Source organism: Eleutherodactylus coqui, chromosome 4 (assembly GCF_035609145.1).
Source record: "Eleutherodactylus coqui strain aEleCoq1 chromosome 4, aEleCoq1.hap1, whole genome shotgun sequence".
Classification (NCBI taxonomy): Eukaryota; Metazoa; Chordata; class Amphibia; order Anura; family Eleutherodactylidae; genus Eleutherodactylus; species Eleutherodactylus coqui.
In genome coordinates, this window is record NC_089840.1 from 42,261,474 (window position 1) to 42,285,819 (window position 24,346).

Here is a 24,346-nt window from a genome sequence, read left to right on the forward strand (position 1 = left end):
TTGTGCCAGACAGGTAAAACACCGCTATGGGAAGTCTTTGTGCACCCACAGCATAGGCGAGCCCAAGGAACTTAAAGATGGTATTGCACATAAAGAAATCAGAGCGCCCAAATATGGCAGAGTTTCACCCCGCCAAGGACCTCGGGCCACTTTTCTACCCTAGTCAGTCAGTGTATTTGTGCCAGACAGGTAAAACAACGCTATGGGAAGTCTTTGTGCACCCACAGCATAGGTGAGCCCAAGGAACTTAAAGATGGTACTACACATAAAGAAATCAGAGCGCCCAAATATGGCAGAGTTTCACCCCGCCAAGGACCTCGGGCCATATTTCTACCCTAGTCAGTCAGTGTATTTGTGCCAGACAGGTAAAAGACCCCAAGCAGGAGGAGGTGGCATAACAAAGACAAGAAACCATGACCGGAGTAGGACCCGCAATACTCTGTGTGGGAAGTACATGAGCGGGCCCTGGGTCAGGCTCGGTCCCAGCCTCCACCTTGTGTGACCCAAGGTGCCGTGAGTTAAATAGCTATGGGAAATCCATGGGTCCCACACACTTCATTCTGTGTAGGTGTCAGATAGCTCAACACCGCAATGCGAAGTCTTTGAGTTCCTTGGGCTCGCCTATGCTGTGGGTGCACAAAGATGGTATTACACAGGAAGAAATCAAAGTGCCCAAACATGGCAGAGTTTCACCCAATCAAGGACCTCAGCCTTGGGCCAAATTTCTGCCCAAGTCAGTCAAACACCATGATGGGAAGTCTTTGTGCACCCACAGCATAGGAAGACCCCAGTAACATTTCTGAAGCAAGAGTATAGGCGGACCCCAGTAACATTTCTGCAGCAAGAGTATAGGCGGACCCCAGTAGCATTTCTGTAGCAAAAGTATAGGCAAACCCCTCAAACCATTCAGTAGAAACTGCATAGGCGGACCCCAGTAACATTTCTGTAGCAAAAGTATAGGCTGACCCTTGTAACATTTCTGTAGCAAGAGTATAGGTGGACCCCAGTAACATTTCTGTAGCAAGAGTATAGGCGGACCCCAGTAGCATTTCTGTAGCAAAAGTATAGGCAAACCCCTCAAACCATTCAGTAGAAACTGCATAGGCGGACCCCAGTAACATTTCTGTAGCAAAAGTATAGGCTGACCCTTGTAACATTTCTGTAGCAAGAGTATAGGCAGACCCCAGTAACATTTCTGTAGCAAAAGTATAGGCAGACCCCAGTAACATTTCTGTAGCAAGAGTATAGGCGAACCCCTCAAACCATTCAGTAGAAAAGGTATAGGCAGACCCCAGTATCATTTCTATAGCAAGAGTATATTCGGACCCCAGTAACATTTCTGTAGCAAATGTATAGGCAGACCCCTGTAACATTTCTGTTGCAAGAGTATAGGCGGACCCCAGTAACATTTCTGTAGCAATAGTATAGGCCAACCCCTCAAACCATTCAGTAGAAACTGCATAGGCGGACCCCAGTAACATTTCTGTAGCAAAAGTATAGGCAGATCCCTGTAAAATTTCTGTAGTAAGAGTGTAGGCGAACCCCTGAAACATTGGTGCACCAAGAGTATAGGCGAACCCCTAAAAAAATTTGGTTACCAAGAGTGTAGGCGAGGGCTAGAAAAATTGGTGTACCAAGAGTACGAGTGCACCCCTGAAAAATTGCTCAACCGCGAGGGCAAGTGAAACCCATAAACATTTTTTAAAGATACAGCTCACTGTTGCTTAATTTGCAACAAAGCCTGGAGGCAGCCCTGTGAAAAAAATTGGTTTCTGTTAAAGTATCAATACTTTTTACAAAATTGTAAAAAACTTTTAAACAGAGCCTTTTGGGCCGCAGAAAAATTGGCAGTTCAGCGTGATGACATGCTGTTTTAGGAGCAGTAATAATATTCTAGAGTGATTGACAAATTCCCCCTTTTTTGTGGTGATAGAGGATGCATTTTTCTCCTGTTGCAGCGAAAAGAATCATTAGATTCTGCTTCTTTCCGCTGGTGGAGAAGAGAAGTCTGGGGAAATCCAGCCTTTGTTCATCTTTTATGAGTGTAAGCATGTTGGCACTGGCAGTTGACAGGCGGGTACACTTATCCGTGATGATTCCCCCAGCTGCACTAAACACCCTCTCTGACAAGACGCTAGCGGGCAGGGCAGGCAAGCACCTCCAGGGCGAACAGCTCAAGTTCGTGCCACGTGTCTAGCTTTGACACCCAATAGTTGTATGGAGCAGAGGCATCACGGAGGATGGTGGTACGATCGGCTAACTACTCCCTCACCATCTTTTTACAGTGCTCTCTCCGACTCAGCCTTGACTAGGGAGTGGTGACACAGTCTTGCTGGGGAGCCATAAAGCTGGCAAAGGCCTTGGAGAGTGTTCCCCTGCCTGCGCTGGACATGCTGCCTGATCCCCGCTTCTTCCCTGCTACTTGGCCATCTGAACTGCATCTTCTACCACTAGCGCTGTCAGATGGGAACTTTAGCATCACTTTTTCCACCAGGGCCCTGTGGTATTGCATCAGTCTTGTACCCCTTTCCTCTTCGGGAATGAGAGTGGAAAGGTTCTCCTTATACCGTGGGTCGAGAAGGGTGTACACCCAGTAATCCGTGTTGGCCAGAATGCGTCTAACGCGAAGGTCACGGGAAAGGCAGCCTAACATGAAGTCAGCCATGTGTGCCCGGGTCCCAGTACGCAACACATCGCTGTCCTCACTAGGAAGATGACTTTTAAGGATCCTCCTCCTCTTCAGCCCATACACGCTGAACGGATGAGAGGCAAGCAGCATGGGTACCCTCTGCAGTGTGGCTAGCTGTCTCTTTCCCCTCCTCCTCCTCAAAAACGCGCTGAGATATAGACATGAGGGTGGTCTAGCTATAAAGCGACATACTGTCATCCCCTGTCTCCTGTTCTAACTGCAAAGCATCGGCCTTTATGCTTAGCAGCGAACTTCTCAGCAGGCAAAGTAGTGGGATGGTAACGCTGATTGCCGCATTGCCGCTCACCATCTGGGTAGACTCCTCAAAGTTTCCGAGGACCTGGCAGATATCTGCCATCCATGCCCACTCCTCAGTAAAGAATTGCGGAGGATAACTACCACTCCGCCGCCCATGTTGCAGCTGGTATTCCACCATTGCTCTACGCTGCCCGTGCAGTCTGGCCAACATGTGCAGCATAGAATTCCAGAGTGTGGGCATGTCGGTGCTCTGGCAACTGAAACCGGCGTTGCAGGGTCCTCAGGGTGGCAGCGTCCGTGGTGGACTTGCGCAGACGCGGCGCACCTTGCCGAGCAGGTCAGACAAGTGGGGGTACTTTTTCAGAAACCGCTGAACCACCAGATTGAAGATGTGGGCCAGGCATGGCACGTGTGTGAGGCTGCCGAGCTGCAGAGCCGCCACCAGGTTACGGCCATTGTCACACACGACCATGCCCGGTTGGAGGCTCAGCGGCGAAAGCCAGAGGTTGGTCTGTTCTGTCAGACACTGCAGCAGCACAGGGGCCGTGTGCCTCTTGTCACCTAAGCTGATTAGTTTCAGCACGGCTTGCTGACGCTTGCCCACCGCTGTGTTGCCGCGCTGCGCGCTACCGACTGCTGGCGACGTGCTTACACTTCTTAATTGATTGGTAGAGGTGGCAGAGGAGGAGAAAGGGAAGGGTTTGTTGGAGGTGGCATAAAACGCCGCAGATACCAGCACCGAGATAGGACCTGCTATTCTGGGTGTGGGTAGGATGTGAGCGGTCCCAGGCTCTGACTCGGTCCCAGCCTCCACCAAGTTCACCCAATGTGCCGTCAGGGAGATATAGTGCCCCTGCCTGCCAGTACTTGTCCATGTGATCGTGGTTAAGTGGACCTTCACAGTAACTGCATTGGTGTGGGCACGATTAATGTTGCGGGAGACGTGCTGGTGTAGGGCTGGGATGGCACACCGGGAAAAATAGTGGCGACTGGGGACTGAGTAGCGCGGGACCGCCGCCACCACCATCATGTTTTTGAAAGCCTCCGTTTCCACAAGCCTGTACAGCAGCATCTCCAGGCTGATTAATTTGGCAATAAAGCTTGTGCATGCGGGTGGGTGATGGTGTATTTGCACTTTCGCTTTTGTGACCCAGAGGTGGTAAATGGCCTTTGTCCCAACTTGTGGGGTGCTTGACCATCATATGCCTGCGCATGCTGGTGGTGGTGAGGCTGGTAGTGGTGGCTCCTCAGCTGATCTTGGTGCGACACAGGTTGCACACCACTGTTCGTCGGTCGTCCGCGCTCTTACTAAAAGACATCCACACCTTTGAACACCTATCCCTCTGCACGGAGGCTTGCCGTGAGGGGGTGCTTTGGGAAACAGTTGGGGTATTCTTTGCTCTGGGCCTGCCTCTACCCCTGGCCACTCCATTGCCTCTTCCAACCTGTCCTGCTGCTGCACTTGCCTCTCCTTCTGAAGCCCTGTCCTCAGTAGGCTTAGCAATCCAGGTGCGGTCAGTCACCTCATTGTCAAGCTGGTCTTCCTCCGAATCCTCTGTGCGCTCCTCCCTTGGACTTACTGCCCTTACTACTACCTCACTGAAAGACAACTGTGTCTCGTCATCATCCTCACCCACAAAAAGCTCTTGAGACAGTTGCCGGAAGTCCCCAGCCTCATCACCCGGACTCTGGGAACTTTCCAAAGGTTGGGCATCGGTCACGACAAACTCCTCAGGTGAGAGAGGAACCGTTTTTTCTCACTCATGGCAGGAACCCGAGAACAGTTCCTGGGAGTCTGCCTGCTCACAATGTCATTTTCATTGAGTGAGGAGGCTGGGAGGAAGGAGGAGCAGCCAGAGGATTCAGAGTTGCAGTCCCTAGGCCGGGAGTAGTGGACTGCGTAGAAGACTGGGGGGTCGATACATTGCTGGACGTGTTTTCTGCCATCCACGACAGGACCTGCTCGCACTGCTCTGTTTGTAATAAAGGTCTACCACACGGACCCGTAAATTTTGATATGAAGCTGGGGACCCCAGAAACTTGCCTCTCTCCTAATCCCACAGCAGCCGGCTGTGATTCACCACACCCAGGAACTCGGCCTGTGCCCACACCCTCACTTGGACGTCCGCGTCCTCGACCCTTACCCCTACTCCTCATCATGGCGGATTAAGAATAGAGCAGGGCCCAAATAAATTACCCCACTACACAACACTGACAACTGTGGCTTAATTCACCGCACACAGAGACTTGTAGATAGCGGAGGCTCTATGCTGTGATTTGAAAAAATTAACCCGCTGTCTTGCGCTGATACCCAGGGGTAATTTACTGCTCGCAGAGACTTGTAGATAAGAGAGGCTGCATGGAGTGGGAGAAGACTCTAAAGCCAGTGGATAGTGCTGGTAACTGCGGCTATCTCAACCCTACCATGGAAAGGGTATTGTGAGACACTCTGCACAGCGGCAGAGCTGAAATACTTTGCAGTGGCCCAGGAAATATTACAGTTCTATTTAGCGGTGAGACCTCTGTCTAATGCACTGCAGACATAGAACCTTATAACTGAAATAGTTTGCAGTGGTCCAGGCAATATTACAGTACTGTTTAGCGGTGAGACCTTTGTCTAATGCACTGCAGACACAGAACCGTATAACTGAAGTAGTTTGCAGTAGGCTAGGAAATGTTAGAGTGCAGTTTCACGGTGAGAGCTGGTTGTACGGCACTGCAGGCTGAGAACGCTATTACTAAAAGGCTGGGAGCAGGCCTGGATGCGAAATACAAAAATTGATGCACTACTGCTCCCAGCCAGCCACAACTGTAAAGCACACGGTCAGATGTAAACCTAAGAAGGACCATTGGGGTTCTTGTATGGAGGATCGGGACTGTATAACTTTCCCTATAGAATCAGCTCTGTCCCTAAACTCTGCGTTATGCACTGCAGACTGAGAACGCTATAGTTGAATTGGCCTGCACAGCCCGAGATGCTTAAAAAAAAAATTGGTGCACTACTGCTCCCAGCCAGCCACAACTGTAATGCACACGATGAGGAGTAGCCCTAAGAAGGAACTTTGGGGTTCTTGACGACAGGATCCTACTCTAACACTGTCCCTATATCAGCAGCAGCACTTTCCCTAATCTCTGCCAGCGTGTGCCTGAGGCGAGCCGCAGGCGGGACTGCTTTAAGTACTCGGCGGTCACTTGATGTCGCCAGCCACTCACTACTATGGGGGGGAGAGGGCTGGCACGTCACAGCAGGAAGTGGTAATGCCTTCCCCACATGTATATTGGCTAGAAAATGGTGCTAAACATGCGGGGAAGGAAATGTAATTGACTCGAGTACAGCGTGGTGTTCGGCTCGAGTAACGAGCCTCTCGAGTACCCTAAGGCTGGGTTCACACAGGGCGGATTTGCCGCGGTTTTGCCGCGCGGAATTTCATCAGGGCAGATCCGCCCGCGGCCGCTAATCTCGGGATTAGCGAGCCATGTGGATGAGATTTCTCAGAAATCTGGTCCACACGGGACGGCCAATCCGCTGCGGTAAGTCAGGCTGGAACCGCAGCTGCGGCGGCCGCAGCCGCGGTTTCAGAATATGCAGCATGTCTGTTTATCTCTACTTTCCGTCGCGGCCACGCTCTCCTCTATGGGAGCGCCGGCCGCAGCGGAAGAGCGAGTGGCTGGGCCGCTTCAAAGCCGCCGCGAGTCAAACCGCGGGATTTCCGGTGGGCATACACCCAGTGTGAACTCGAACGAGCATCAAGCTCGGACCAGTGTGCTTGCTCATCTCTATTCTTAATCATCTATTTAAAAACATTTTCTTGGAAAACTAATGCTGATAATATCAAGGTCAATAGGCTGGATTTCTTGTCACAAGTTGCTTAATAACCAAGGTTGTTTTCCACCACTTTGGCAAAGCTAAGACAGTATGTTTGAAAATGCTCTAGTTATGGAAAATTACAAGTTTATGATATGTCAGACTGAAGCATATAAGATGGATACAAGATACAAAATGAATACATATTTACTGCCCTCACAGCACCAAGATGTCTGCTGGCACAAACCCCATCTGGTGGCACAGGAGTTCACAGATTACAAACCTCCAGTCTGGTATATCTTCTTTGGCATCTCTATGCTTCAACCTCAACACATTCCTCTTCTTGAACACCTGACTTGTATAGTTAGCGCCAGAGGAGAAAGATGGCACACCACGGCTCTAGGCATTCCTGGGAGGATCCCTGCAAGTCTCAGTCTCCTGACTCACAGGGTAAGTGAGAAAGGGGAAACATCACATCTTGTGTAGGTAAAGGTGGGAAATCATGTACATTATTATGTAAAATGTCCTCAAACAGAACTATATCATACACAGATACTCTGCTTCCTCTTACCACCAACCCTACAGGCACATCCAAGCAACTACCCCCAGTCTGTTCTCCGGCAATAGTGCTCTGCTCTGTTACCTTATCATTTTAATAAATTCCCACTGTCCAGCTGCTCAACCATGCCTTCTGGCATTGGTGGTAGCTGTGCTGGTTCCTGAGATCCATGCTCTTGTATAGACTTTTGTTGCTGATTTTTAACTTTGGCTTTCTTATAGATCTCTTCAACTTGGAAAGAAAACCTTGCAGGCTGTAATATGGGTCTTGTGACCTGCCGGGGGGTCATCTGTGGAGAAAAGTGACTCTGATGGAGCCACTGAGGATCTGGGCGGTGATACAGAGCTCAGCCTTTGCCCCATTAAGTGGTTTTTTTTTTCCTATATGGCTCAGCCAGTGGTCCCATCTTGTCCAGGATAGAGTCCATATCTCTTACCACAGTGGCAAGTTCCAGGCCAAGTGCATAAAGCTTCTGCACATAGTCTCACTTGCTGGATTAGCTGTCTTCGGTTTATAGATGCAGTCTAGGTAATGCAATCCACCTGCAGCATTTTCTTGGGCACTTTAACTCCTCTCTTTTCTTCACTAGATTTCCTTTGCCAGCTGCAGTTCAGGTGCGCATGCCATCTCTTTACCTAGCTGTCTTGGTTGCGGGGGCAGCATCTCAGGCTCCTGCTTTCCCATGCCTGCCTTCATGGATCCTCTACTAGCCCGAGATTGATTAGCAGTGGATGCATTTGGATCGCACTCACCAAGGTCTGCACCAGTGAATGCTTTAGAAGCTCTCTGGCATTTTTCTGCACGTTTTATTTTCATCTGTGGTGAAAATGTATAAAAGTTGCTATTTGCAGCCCACCGTCTGGTGTCTTAGTAGCCATGAATATAAACTATGATGATTGTATAATTTAATTTCCCATAAGTATATCATTGTATGGACTATGAAGCTCTCTGTAACAGACCAGGTTAATCCAGGGCTAATATTACCATTGTCTGAAGTAGGGTCTTGTTTGACCAGACTTTATTACACTCTAAAGGTGGCCACTTTGGATGTGTGATAAATATGCAAGCTTAGGGCATAGTAGATGACTAAGCTATTTTATAGTGCCTAAAAGATTGGAGTTGATGCATGGAAGACAGAAGCCGTGGACCTATGAGTAGAGGACGCTCTCTCACAGTGTAGTTTCCCAGGGGCTCTCTGTCTTCCGCTGCCCGATTCTCCAGCTGATGCCCAGACAGATGATGTGTTAAGGCTCCTACAGATGGAATTGGTTCCCTGTTTTTCACTGCTTCTTCTTGCAGTTGATGTACCAAGACAGATGATGTTTTTGTGTTGTAAGTATATTCATGTGTCATGTGAAGGTGTTCATGTATCCCTTTGTGATATCAGTACTTAACCTTTGCCTAAGAAATATTGTAAAAGTGTATAACATATCACCTATTTCATGTAACTTAGTTTAATTATCACTTATTTTATATCATTTTGTTCAATTATCTTGATAAAATTGAGTTGCATCCACCCATCTGTCCTTCTTCAATGCCGTATCTGAACTTGCTGCCTTTCAACCTGGCAAAACATTATCATGTCCACTATTCAAACTTTTTTTAGCCCACTTTCACTAAGGGGAAAAAAATCGCGGGATTTTCTCACTTTGCGACAGTGCTACAAATCGCATGTATGTGATGCCCATGCTTTCCAATGGGTTCCTTCACATTAGTGATGTTTGGTCAGCTGCTACATTGCGAGAAAAGAAAAATCGAAGAATGCTAAATATTGCCGCGATTTGCTAAATTTTGTAGCCCAAGTTTCTTTATGGAGTCTTCCTTTGTGTTGCATCGCATCGGATGAAAACGCCTTTTTTGTGCAGTGTGATGCAACTTTTAAAATAGGAAGTCCTACTGTCAGGGTAATATAATTCTATATTCTAAGTACAGCACCAATCAGGCCCACCCCACTTGCCCCGTTGCCGGCGGTAAGAATAGACACCACACAGAGGTCTGGTATAGTTTCTCACACGGGACATGGCTGCGCTTTGCCGACGTGCTTTATTACAGATTACATGAGATCTTATACCCTCTGTCCCATCACCACCAGGGGGTGATGAGCTCATAACCATATATGGGAAGTCCGGATTTCCGGCCTGAGACAGTGAGGCGCCTCTGGCTTATGTACAGAAAATCACGTATTTAATTAACTCCAGTGCAAAGAATCACCCACTCAATTCTAAGAAAGCGGCTTAAGCATGCATTCTTCGTATCTCTTTCTCCCCTCTTCCACTTCGTCCTTCGTCTGGTTCCTTTGGACATTCTTTCTCTGTTTTGCCTTGCAAAGCATTGGAATATCTGATGTAAGGCGACATATAAGTTTTTTCTCATTTGTAATTGAATAAAACTTGCATATAGGTATAAAAGTATAAAGAACATATGGCAATGTATATATATATCCTCACACTACTGTTTGAGCCCTAAAATAAACTCTAGCTGCAACAAAACAAAACACAATAGATCACCTAACAGGCGCTCCGCCGCACATCATCTTCTAGCACACTTGTCTGTAGTCTTCAGCCAGCGCTTCCTGGTTTGGGGGTTCAGAATCTCCGCCTCCAGGAAGCGCTGGCTCTGATTCGTTTTCGAGTGCTACATTGAATGGCTGTAATTGGTTCATTGAGAGCTGCAGTGATTTGCTTAGCCGCAGCACTTGAGAAGCAATCAGAGCCAGCGCTTCCTGGAGGTGGGATATTTTACAGTTGGGAAAAAACTACAAGCAGGTGTGTCAGGGACCTGAGGAGTAGTGCAGCGAAGCAGACAGCGCCTGTTAGGTGCTGCATTGTGTTTTTTTTTCCTTTTTTTATGCAGCCAGGGCTTATTTCCAGGTTGGTGCTTACTTCCAGGGGGTTTGAAATATCATTTCAAGCCCCACCCCCCACCCTACCCCCAATAAAATCACGGCAAATAAGCGCGACTGATTTGCACCAAAAAAACATGGTTTCGTCATGAGAAAACAGCGATATCACCGTGAGAAAGAGGCCTTAGGTCTTGTGGCCATATTGCAATGAGCATAGGAGCTGTCTCCCACTGTAGGTCTGGAAGCCAGGGACTTGCTCGGACAGCTGCCACACCCAGGGGTATCTCCAGACATCTGGAGAACGACCAGAACACAACCTCATAGCTTGGAGGCAGTATTATAGTAGTTAAACTCTTGTACATCGGAGGCAGTATTATAGTCGTTATATTCTTATACATAGGGGGCAGTATTATAGTAGTTATATTCTTGTACATAGGGGGCAGTATTATAGTAGTTATATTCTTGTACATAGCAGACAGTATTATAGTAGTTATATTCTTGTACATAGGGGGCAGTATTATAGTAGTTATATTCTTGTACATAGTGGTAGTATTATAGTAGGTATATTCTTGTACATGCAAAGTAGCATTATACTGGTTATATTATTGTTCACAGGAGGCAGTATTATTGTAGTTATATTCTAGTATATAGAGGACAGTATTGTGGCTATTATATTTTTTCTGAGGTCTGTCTCTCCACATACAGAGAGGTCAGAGTGGAAGGTTCTCTGGATAGTGGCTGGCGCTTGTTACTGCAGGCAGTGCTCTTATTGAAATCATTGTGAGCCATATCTGCAGTGTGGAGGCTTCCGCTTTAACCTCTCTGTATCGGGTGGGACAGACCCCAGCCAATTAACTATTAATGACCTATGCTGATGATAGGTCATCCATAGTATTTCCCATGAAAACCACTTTAATGGCCCACCCAGAGAGGCATGACAAACACATGACACAGGGGAGGCCCTTGATGTGGGCAGTATCCACTCCGATCAACCAAGACACTGACCCTGATAGCAACCACATTGGTTGCTATAGCAATTCAGTATGCTGTTGTCCCGTCCTGGGTGAAGGGAACAATCTATTTGTGCATATGCCCTGAGAGGCTCAACCCAGACACTGCCCCTGGTACCAACCGCATTGGTTGCTACAGCAACTCAAGACACTTGTTGTTGCATCCTTGGTGAAAGGAACGATTTATGGGCACAATACATCAGGAGGCTTCTCCCCAAGGAGGACTGTCCAATGAGGATAGCTCCACCCTATGTCAGCACAATGACATTAGACGCTGCGCGATGACATGTCCCATTCTGGGAATTCCCGGGGGCTATCAGCCAAGCAGAGTATAGGAGAAGATGCAAAATCATCCGCGCATGCATCCAGAGATTCTTTAGATGGCCCATACAGATTAGTCACAGCTAGATATTTGATCACAATAATAGCAATCAAAAATACAGATTTATGAATCCAAACCATAATTAAAACAGTGTATCATCTGGATATCTCCAGAGATACTACAGTCCACCATTCATCAAATAAGCTTTAAATCAATCAAATGAATATCAAACTACATATTACATATTAATATATGGACCGAGATCAGGAAAGAGACCACTCATTGAGACCATCAGGAGACAACAACTTTATCCTATAGATCCAAGCTGCTTCCTTGCAGAGTAGCATCATGTCTGCGTTACCGTGTCTTCCAAAGGTACGGATCACTTCAATACCCTGAAGTCATAGTTGTGTGAGATCACTGCCGGGACATTGCCGCATATATATCCACCTACCTTCTGATGTTTCGCTCCTTAGGCTGCAATAGGGGGAGAGAAAGATCTGATTTGGAGGCTGGCTTTTATGTCAGCTGATTTCACATTACATTCTCTGCGACCAAAGGGAACAGACCTAGGAGAGGGTAGCCTGAGGACCTGGTAATGCATCTGTATCCACTGATGGTCATACTATTGGTAATGGAAGCAGAGATGGTAACATGCAAATCATAAATCTATCTAGGAGAACTCTATCTGAGGGGGAGATCAGTGTGTTGAGGAAGGGACTATCTTTCATCCCCACTACTAAATTTGATAAATTTGTGTTTATCAGGGCTATTTCCCTGTTTCTACATAAGTAAAGGAGTATGGTCTGCAGGTCAGCTATTTTTCCAGATCTTAGATTATTGGAGGATCTGTATGATGAGGGGCAGAGACCCATTTGGGCAGGACCATTCTTGGATTTGAAACTTAAGTGCGCGAGGAATCCACCACCTATACAATGTCCCCATATAGACCTTTTCGAGAAAATGGTACTCACTGACCTGGAGAGATGGTGAGTTCTCCTTCAATGTAAAGTGTTCAAACAGAGACTGGACAGACATGGTATGATTTAGTTATCGTGCACTGAGCAGGGGGTTGGACCAGATAACTCTGGAGGTCCCTTCCAACTCTACCATTCTATGATTCTATGAGCTATGGGGAACCCGTGTGCCCCCTCATATGCTAATCTGTACATAGGCTGGTGGGAGGACAGGCAAGATGGACAGGCAAGATTCTTCTCTGGCTTTATTATATAGACACTGTACTTATACTATGGGCAGATACTGTGCCCTCTTTCCATGAATTTGTCAGGCACCTGAACTCTAACAATTTAGGATTAAAAGTTACATCAGAAATTAATGAGACAGCAATCGCCTTTCTGGACAAATTTATTAGAAAATACAACAAGGGTGCCCTGGCATCTATGTCATACCGTAATCCAACAGCTACTGATAGCTTATTGACCTGGAAGAGCAACCACCCATTTCCACACAGGAAAGGCATCCCTAAGGGGGCAGTTTCTTTGAGTTCAAAGAAACTGCTCAGGTGACTTCTTGTCAGAAAGCTCTAGATTGTGTGAGAGATTCTTGCAGAGGGATTACCCGCCTGAAGTGGTGGATCAGGCATATAAGTATGCGTCAGAACAGGATAGGTCTGACCTCCTGATACCACGCAAATGGGAGACGGAGGATGCACTTAGGTTTATCGGTACATTTGATAGCGAGTAGCCGCAGATCCGGACTATTTTTGAAAGATACTAGGCTATACTCCAGGAAGACTGTTTACTTGCATATCTGACCATTGCAGAAACATCAGAGAAAGAATAGTTAAAGGCCATCTGATACATACTCCCTCAGATAGTATGTGGTTAGGCAAATGCAAAATAGCCAGCACCTTCCCATGTTCTAAATGCTCCCCATGCCAGTTTATTAATAAAATCTCTAGGTTTGAGAGTGCATCAACAAATTAAACATACCAGAATAGGGGATTTATAAATTGCCGTTCATCAAATGTAATCTATATGGCGAGCTGTTCCTGTCCTTTAAATAATGCAGGCAAAACCACTCAGTAATTTAGAAGAAAAATTCTCGCCCATATTGGAAACATCAGAAAGTAGGAGGATACTCTGTTTGCTACACATAAGCGGCAATGCCACAGCGGTGACCTCACACAACTATGGGTCCAGGGTATTGAAGTACCTTTGGAAGACGTGGTAACGTAGACATGAAGCTACTCTGCAAGGAAGCAGCTTGAATCTTTAGGGGTATAGTTGGTGTCTCCTGATAGTCTCAATGAGAGACTTTCCTTCACCTGCTTTTTATGATGGTAGCCTTGTCAATTCTGAATTAATTGACTTTTTTCTTTCCTGATCTTGGTCCATATACTGATATGTAATATGTAGTTTGATATTCATTTGGTTGCTTTGCAGCTTATTTGGTGAATGGTGGACTGTAGTATCCCTGGAGATATCCAGATGATATACTGTTTTGATTATGGTTTTGATTCATAAATCTTTATTTTTGATTGCTATTATTGTGATCAAATATCTAGCTCCAACTAATCTGTATGGGCCATCTAAAGAATCTCTGGACACGTGCGGATGATTCTGTATCTTCTCCTATACTCTGCTTGGCTGATAGCCCCCGGGAGTTCCGAGAATGGGACATGTCATCGCCCAGTGTCTAATGTCATTGCGCTGACACAGGGCAGAGCTATCCTCACAGGGCCATGTGTGAGCCTGGCCCTCCGCATTGTGACATCATTGGGCGCACCTCCTGGGGGTGGAGCCTGCTGATGTATCGCAACAATAGAAGGTATTATGTCTACAAGATTACTTGGTTTCTCTTACTGAGAACAATCACATTTTGCTCTACTGGCTAACACGATACTATACCTTTTTTTAGATAATTCCCTTCACCCAGGATGCAAGAATAAGTGTCCTGAGTTGCTATGAAACCAATTTGGTTGCTATCAGACACAGTGTCTGGGTTGAGCCTCCCAGGGCATCTGCACCGAGGATCGTGCGCTTCACCCAGGATGTGACAACAGCATCCTGAATTGCTATAGCAACCAATGCAGTTGCTATCAGGGGCAGTGTCTGGGTTGATGGGAGTCGATAGTGCCAACATCAGGGGCATCCCCCATGTCATGTCTCTCTGGGTGGGCCATTAGGTTTGATTGATCGGATTGCAGGATATGACCAAACCTCCATTGGGAGGGTCTATCATCTGGCTATATAGAGGTAGGCTCTTGAGACAAATTCAGATACCACTCTAGCTGTCAGTCCGCCATTAGGGTTAACAGTCTTGCTATTTATTGTTTTGGTTAGTAAAAGGGGGATTGTCTCTTGTCGGATATAGGATGTTTATATTGGTGCTTTTGGACCTATGTCCCGATAAATAACATCAAAGCAACTGGGGACCTATGTGACACTGGGCTTTTTACTAAGCCTTGTCTTTTCTATCTGGATATTCTCTCCAGGTCATGACCAGTTATCTATTCAAATTTGAAAGAGAAAGGTTGCAGCACACCACAGTAAACCACCTAGTGGGGGATCTTTCAGAAGCAAATGGGTGCACAGATTCTATAGGTTTTGGGTCTGGACTCACTGACCCAATCACAGCAGAAACACCAGATCATATAATGGCGAAGACAGCACTCCAGGACTCCAGGAAAAACGTACAAAAAGTTATTTTTAATCCTCCATAACAACCGCTGCAAGTTATCTACACTGCAGCTTTTGAGTCTGCGATTTGGGTCAGGGATAAATAGGGCCCTCCTCAGGCTGTGAACTTCTGTCCTAACTCGCGACATTAAGGGTGCAAATGAGCCTGTAAGATATTAGAACATTGGGTTCCTGATGAATCAGGTTTACCTGAGGAAACACGTCGAACCAAAAATTGTGCTTTATCAGTAAAAGAAATGCAAACAAGAGCACCCTAGTGGCACTCTCTAGAGTCTTTCTTGGAATATCAGGAGATTGACCTAATCGTCCGTATCAGACTGCAACTCATATACTTGCAGTGGATGCTTTCTATTGGACTGTGAACCTACAATGAGTGTCAGCTTGATTAGTAGAATACTCCTCTTCTTTTGTTGGATGAAGAATATACAAGTCCATATTATGCAAAGTGAGATGGCCATTTCAATCCTGTTTACCCTCCACTATCAGGGGACTGGTTGATCCAACTGGCCAACTCATTTATCCGTTATGTTATGTACTCTGGTGATATCTTATAGTAGATATCTTTTTGAGATTCTGTTCGTCTGTCAGTACTTGGGATCTCATTAAGCTTGAGAAGTAGGAGCAATGTATATGTAGATCTGGACCCCTTTCGGTCCAGATCTGTGACACACGCCCTTTATTGTTTCCTCTCCTCTTCAGAGATACCATTACACTTCTGTCTGTTCCTATAGCCCTATTTTAATATTTTTTCAATAAAGGTAAAATAATTTTAAAGGTTTTCTCCTTCTCTGAAGGGCTTTCGAATGAATACTTTTGGACATCTCTGCCACGGTGAGTTATAATATTGTAGATAGAAGCAGTTTTATCAAACTACTATAGACCATTTGTCCGTGAGTATGTAAGTGTGGCGCTGCTTATCATGCTCCGCCCCTTGGTGATATCATCGCACCGCCCCCTGGTGATGTCATCACATGTCCTTCAGTATGTATAAAACACAGATGGTGACCGACAGAAGAAGAACAAAGTTAGGGCTCTTGGAAGGGGAGGACAAAAATTACAAAATGAGAATACATCTCAAGATGTTATTATCTCAGACACAACTCAGTGGTCCTAACAGGAGACACCAACCTATTACTAGAACAGAGATCTGGCAGGCTAAAGGACCTGCGGTGACATAACTACTGTGGGAGGGGCCATTCTGGAGTTTGATAGAAAGTACTGTGTACTGGATAACATGACAGCAGCTACCCAGACCTGTGATGACATCACCGTCATGGGATCAATTGTGTGGGTGGAGTCAGGAATCACGTGACCAGGGGTTGATCACTGTATCCAGGAGCTGTGTGTGTCATGTGTGGGAATCAGGATAAATGTAGTAGAGCTGTGTGTGTAATGCGCTGTGTGTGTATAATGTGTGGGATCAGGATGGATGTAGTAGAGCTGTGTGTGTAATGTGCTGTGTGTGTAATGTGTGAGGTCAGGATGGATGTAGTAGAGATGTGTGTGTGTAATGTGTGATAATTCGCATGGGTGTGGTAGAGCTGTGTGTAATGTGTGAGAATCAAGATAGATGTACCACAGCTGTGTGTTTGTGATGTGTGTGAATCAGGATGCATATACTACAGCTGTGTGTGTCATGTGGAAATCCCCATGGATGTAGTACAGCTGTAATGTATGGGAATCAGCATGGATGTAACAGAGTTGTTTGTATCGTGTGGGAATCAGTATGGATGTAGTACAGCTGTGTGTATGTAATGTCTGGAAATCAGAATAAATGTAGTACAGCTGTGTTTGTGATGTGTGGAGTCATGCTCGAAGTAGTAGAGCTGTGAGTGTGATGTCTGTGAATCATAATGGATGTACCATGTAGCAAAGCTGTGTGGCGCATTGCGCCACCATAACCACAGGTGCTACAATTACTAGTAGTAGTTATATTCTCGTACATAGGTGGCATTATTATCTATTTTTTTCACCCGAATTACTAGATTTTGCCACTTTAAAAATAGAAGAGTTGACTCTTTTCAATTAAATATCAATATTATATATTAGCACTATATTGTTGAGTGACATTTGTTTTGGTAAATAATTATCTTGGTAAGGAAGTTGTAAATTGATTCTGAAAATATTTTATAGTGGTTATAGTTTTGTACATAGAGGGCAGTATTATAGTTGTTACATTATTTTACATAGAGGGCAGTATTATAGCAGTTATATTCTTGTACATAGAAGGCAGTATTATAGTAGCTATATTCTTGTACATAGAGGGCAGTATTATAGTAGTTATATTCTTGTACATAGGGGGGCAGTATTATAGTAGTTATATTCTTATATTTAGGAGACAGTATTATAGTAGTTATATTCTTGTACATTGGAGGCAGTATCATAGTAGTTATATTCTTGTACATAGAGGGCAGTATTATAGTAGTTGTATTCTTGTACATAGGGGGCAGTATTATAGTAGTTATAGTCCTGTACATAGGGGAGCAGTAATATAGTAGTTATATTCTTGTACATAGGGGAGCAGTATTATAGCAGTTATATTCTTGTACATAGAGGGCAGTATTATAGTAGTTACATTTTTGTACATAGGAGCAGTATTGTAGTAGTTATATTCTAGTACATCGGGGGCAGTATTATAGTAGTTATATTCTTGTACATGAGAGGTAGTAGTACAGTTATGTGATTATACATAGGGACAACATTTCAGTAGTTATATTCTTGTACTCATAAGGGCATTGTTATAGTACCTATCTTATTGTACGTAGAGGGCAGTATTATTGTAGATATATTCTTGCACATAGGGGGCAGTATTATAGTAGTTATATTCTTGTACATAGGGGGCAGTATTATAGTAGTTATATTCTTGTACATAGGGGGCAGTATTATAGTAGTTATATTCTTGTATATAGGGGCAGTATTATAGTAGTTATATTCTTGTACATTTGAGCAGTATTATAGTAGTTATATTCCTGTACATAGGTGCAGTATTATATTTTTTCCCATAGGGGGCAGTATTATCTAATTTTTCCCCCGCAGTATTTGATTTAGCCAGTATAGGAATAGAAGCTGACCGTGTTCCACAAATACCTATATAATGCATTAGCACTATGTTGATGAGTGAGATTTGATGCTTTGATAAATAACTATCTTGGTAATGAAGTTCCTTGTGGGGATTTTCATTTAATATAAGTCTGTAGAACCTTCTTTGACCTCAAACTGTTGTAAATTGATTGTCAAAATGTCATAAGTATTTATAGTGCGGTCTGCTCACAAGATGTCTTTATTTCTTCTCTTTGAAGATATGTTAAGACAACGCAGCAGGGAGTCCAAGGCTTTGCTGAAGTCTTAGCAGACATTTGCTGGCTCTTTGGATTATTTGCTGTACATTCTCAAAGCTTTGGAAGAAAGGTTGAAATAAATATGTAAATGGAAGATTAAATTGTGGTTTGTGGATACGTAGGATTTAGTTCTGCAGGACCATGGACAGCTCTGGGTGTGCTGAAAGAATTTTTACACCTTGTATTCATTAGTGTAACTATAACAGTCTATACATTTAGCCAATTGGGAGACCTACTGTGTTCCTATCATGATCACAATATTGATGAACATAGTTTAATAGGGTAGGACACACTCTTATGGCAGGACACAATTTACTCTATGTTATGTTTAATTACTAGAGATGAGCGAACGTACTCGTAATGAGTACTTACGCACCCGAGTACCGCCATTTTCGAGTACTTCAGTACTCGGGCGTAAAGATTCGGGGGGCGCCGGGGGGCTGGGAGAGGCGCGGCGGTGCGGGGGGGGGAGCAGCGGGGAACAGGGGGGAGCCCTCTCTCTCTCCCTCTCCCCCCCACTCTCCACTGCTACCCCCCGTGCCGCCACGGCGCCCCCCGAATCTTTACGCGCGAGTACTGCTGTACTCGAAAATGGCGGTGCTCGGGTGCGTAAGTACTCGTAACGAGTACGTTCGCTCATCTCTATTAATTACCTGATACCAGCCTCTTTAGAGCTCATCGGATTTGAGGGCCGTATTTCAAAATCAAAGTAAAAGGCAATTTGCATCTTTACACCAATAAAATCTCGGTAGATTACCAATTGGAGTAACTGTTCCTTTGCAATTATACCATAAAGTAAATCAATAAGTGCATGCTACTAGTATCAAGATTAGGAGGCTATATAAAAAAGTGTCCTCTTCCCCCTGCAGTCCAGTTGTCAATCCCAATAGTCTGAAATAATGTCATGCCCCAGAGGAATTCTTTTACAGTGAAGGGAATTTGAAGACTTGTTCTTCATGGTTACTTTAAACTTATTATGCTGAATGTTGCCACATTCCATTCTGATTTTGGGCAACCTGTGGAGGCAGTGCCTGGGGAACCTTAGTTCTCACCCCATGACCTCTACAAGCGGGATGTGGTCTTTGCTGTAGGCTTCTCAGGCAATTACTTATACAGATAGAACAGGTGTTGTGGCTGCTTAAGTTTTGCAGGGCCGTAGCGAGGTACCTGATGGTGTGAACTGGAGTTTAGTGGCTTAACAGGCAAAGGTCATGGAAGTCAGAAGTCAGAAACAAAGAGCAGACAGATGGTTATGGCTGGCAGTAATAGCATTGTGCAAGAAACAGAAACAAGGTCAGGGAGCACAGAGGTCAGAATAGCTGGAATCAGAGCAGGAGTCAAAAATCAGAATGCACAAACTGGGGCTTTGTCGCAATGGCTAATGTAGACCTGTTGTTTAGTCATCTGGTATTACTACAGCATGTGTCCACATTGCCATTTAGCATGTGTCAACGTAAGGTTTTTAATAAAGAACCAAAGTCAAACAACAAGAAACAAAAAGAAAAAGAAGTTCTTGTAATAGCCAGAGGTGGAGCGGTATTGGCTGGGGACAATATAATGGAGCATGTGTTGGCTCTTCATACAGGAGTGCATGTGAGCCAAACAGGCTTATATCAGGGGGCGGGATGTGGAAGCTGAGTGTAGAGTAAACAGAGCCCAGCGTGTAAGGTGAGTGGAACCGCGGCGCCTGACCGCAGCTCCAGTGATGTTGTCAGTCGCAAAGGTAGCTTGCCATAACATATGTGATTTTACAGTATATTAATTCATTTCTGAGTATAAAAAACTTTGAGTGTTAGCACCTTATCACTGTATATATTGCATTATACACTATGCATTGGCTGCAGTGGTCACCTGACTTCTGGTGACTTCAGGTCTCACAACAAGTACTCAAACCACATTGGGGCTGCAGCACTGGATCAGGGAGGCAGAGGACAGGTAAGCAAAGCTCTTTTTGTTATTTTAACGCAGTTTCAGCTATCGACTGAATGTTGTCCAGTAGCCAGAGAACCCCTGTAATTTCCAGCTAACATAACCAGAGGGTAATCAAAGGATAGAGGTTCATAGGTCGCTTTTCCAGACTTTCGGGATTGACAACCGTTGTCTAGACTGGTGGAAAAAGGAGCTGTTTTCCCATATACACAGAAATGTTGGTAGAGTGCACCAATTATTTTATTTGAAGGTTCGAGGGCCCATCTGAACTATAAATAAAGCCTTCAAAGTTAGAACATTACAGGGGTATTCCAATACTAAGACATTGATGACCTATCGTCAGGATAAATCATTTAAAGGACCCTCTTGGTTTCAGACAAAATTCTGTCACTAGACAGGAGGGACAAAAGAGTATATTACCCACAGTTTTTCTCTGCTGTCCCTCTGATCTGCCAGTTTTGGGCTTTGTTCTTGGCTATCCAATATGGCTATTGCAATTTTCTAACTACCTAATGCACACTCTGCACTGCTCTCTGATTGGCTAGTACTGATCACATAATCTAATCAGAGAGCAGGTATATTCAATTAGTAGTCTAACACGAGCAATGCACTATGAGTATGAGTTAGTCTGAAGATTGCATTGACTATCTTGGATAGCCAAAAACAAGACCCAAAACTGGTGAATTGGAGGGACAGCAGAGAAGAACAACTGCAGGTAATAGACTCCACTTCTCCTCTAGTCCTAAGGCAAAATTCTGTCCCAAAACTAGAGGGGCACTTTAATATTAGGACAGCGGGTATTAGAGATGAGCGAGCATACTCGCTAAGGACAATTACTCGATCGCGCATTGTCCTTAGCGAGTATCTCCCCGCTCGGAAGAAAAGGTTCGGCTGCTGGCGCGGGCGACAGGTGAGTTGCGGCAGTGAGCAGGGGGAAGCCGGGGGGAGAGAGAGATCTCCCCTCCATTCCCCGCCCACCGCCGGCAGCCGAATCTTTTCTTCAGAGCGGGCAGGTACTTGTAAGGGCAATGCTCGATCGAGTAATTGCCCTTAGCGAGTATGCTCGCTCATCTCTAGCGGGTATCCATTAACACAAGTTAATTTTTTTTTTCCATGTCAGAGGTGTCCATAGTCCATGAAATTCTTCACTCATGACACAATCACTCCTACGTTTTTGTACAATCAGAGAGTCATGGTAGTCATTGTTGGGGGTAGAGTAGTGGAAGATTTTATTATTTGTACATTAAATGATTTTTTTAAATTTTTCAGTTAAGAAAACAACACACTGATTAATCTGGTGCCCCGAGTCATTTTCTGAAGCTCTCTTAATTTTTTTTTGCTTTTGTATTTTTTTTAAAGGTGGGTATAGATATTAAAGAGAAGAAGCAGAGAGAGATGCACCATGAGATAACTGATCACCAAACAGTCAAATACCAAAATCGTTCAACAAACTATTTTGCTGTGTACACTATCCGTGAACTTCCATTGACCAATAGAAACCTCAAATACATTTGTTTTCTAGATGCAAAAATATTTTTCTGATTTTCTGGTCCAGTGCAAAAATGCAAATTCTATCAATGCCAAGCAATTACAATTTTTCTAAATGTGCAACATGCAATCACAGGCGGACGTGATGTTAAATATTTGCGTGATAACAATATTTAAAACAAAAAGTTGAAAAATTAAATCGTATCTAACTAATTTTTAACAAATACTTAGCACCATAAATGTGTGTCAAGTCATTTGTGTTAACTGTATTTGGTTGGTGGTTATGTATTATGAAAGCTGCTTTTATTGTTCAACTATAGAAGAAGCCCATTTATTAAAACACATTTACCAGTTGTGAGAAATGGCAAAGATGTGGTAGATTTTTGAAACTTGTGTCCAAAATACAAAAGGCAGCTGAGTGAACTGTTGCTCCTCCACATTTTATGTACCATTTTCGACAATCGAAATGGATCAACGTGCCCAATTAATAAGAAATTACATAAAGTTGTGTCAATTTTCAAAATGTGGCTAACTGTTGACCATGTCTATTTTACGTAACATTTTCTGCAACGCTAGCCATCCCTGCATGTTACACATATGATATTAGATTTGTAACATAAGTCATCTATGTCGTTTTGTTACACAACTGTTTGATAAATTTAACCCGATTTGGTAAATATGCTCAATATCATCAATGTGGTAAATTTTTCAAAATGCTGCAGGAATCATTAGAGGTTTTGGATAACTGTCAACTACGCCCAGTCCTACAATTAGTGTGGTTTTTATAGTTGGCTCCACTTACTTGGCATTCATTATATCCTTTTTTTCTATGTTCCTACTAGAATTTACTTTTACTTAGTACTGGAAAGTGTAAATATGCATTTCTCAGCAAGTGATTTTGGCTTTATGGATGCTTCATTGTGCATTTTTAGGGACAGTACACTTTATTAGCAGCTCAGTAATGTGCTTTGTTTCTTATGGATTTACAGTTCCAAGTGTCTTTATTGCCATTAGTTACCAGACATTTGTGGGCTTAATATACTAAAGATTTTGTTTGTTGTGAAATCAGTGGGAACAAATCATTTTCCATTTAAATTCCATCACCCAGGGACTAAAACAGCAGCTCGTGAAGAAGAGAAGGTAAAATTTTTGATTTTGTGGTAAAGATGAGTGAACTTTTAAAAAGTTTGGTTTGGCCAGTTTGACAAATTAAAAAAAAAAAGTTTGGTTCAGTTCGAATTAGTTTGAACCTAAAATTCATAAAACCCCCTAGAACAAGTATTGAACACTGTGTAAGAGCCCTGAAACGATGGTGGCGGTAGTGGTGGTGGCCCTTCTTCAATGGTTGTAGCGCTGGGGTTCTAGATTGAAATTTAACGAAAGACAATTAAAAACTTCAGGCAGATTTGAACCTAGGAATCTATCACGGCAAGTCAACTGTGCTAACTAGTGTTGAGCGAACATACTCTGCCGAGCTCGATGCTCGTTCGAGTATTAGCGTACTCGATAGTGCTCATTACTCGAACGAGCATCAAATCGTGTTCGACCCCGCCCCAGCTTTTGGCTCCTCCCCGCTGTGACGTGCATGTTTTGGCCCCTCCTCGCCGAGAGAGACAAGAAAAAAAAAAAGCTCGGGACCTGGCATCTCACATACAAAAATGCTCGAGTCTCCCATTGTAGTCAATGGGGTTTGTTACTCGAGGAGAGCTCTCGAATTTTACGAAAAGCTCGACTTGAATAACGCGGACCCGAGCATTTTGGTGCTCACTCTTCTCTAGTGCTAACAACTGAGCTACAGCCACTGAAGAAGGACCACCACTGTTGTTTCAGGGGTCCTAGACAGTGTTTAATTCTTGTTTTAGAGGTTTTTATGAACTTTCAGTTCAGGTTCTCAACAAACCAAATTTTTAGCAATGTTTTTACAGGTTCTACAGGTTCGGTTCATTTATATCAAATTTAACTATTGGTAATTGTCAACACGTTGACAATGATGGATCATACAGGTGAAAAATGTGGCAAAGGGTTTATTTAATTTAAACATTTAAATTATATCTTTTCCATCTAAAATAATTTAAAAAATAATCAAAAACTATAAAAGCAAAAATGCTTGGTTTTGATTAAAATTCACCAAGACCTCCTATTGGACCAGTCGGGAGATTTGGAGACTCCTGCCGCCAATCCATGGCATGTACTGTATTACTACTATGAACGAAAATTCCATTCCACAAAAACTTTTAGATTTTTTTTTACTTTAGTCAATTTTAGCAAAATTAGTTATGTTCTATATTTATAGTTACGTTTGACTGTTCTTTAGTTTCCTTTTCCAATTTCCACTCAACCTGAAAATGATTACAGACATAGAAGCACGATGGAATCGATAGAAGAGTTACCTGCCTTTGAAAAAGCATTAGGGAATGCTGAGTTAGTAAAGGGGGCATACCTTC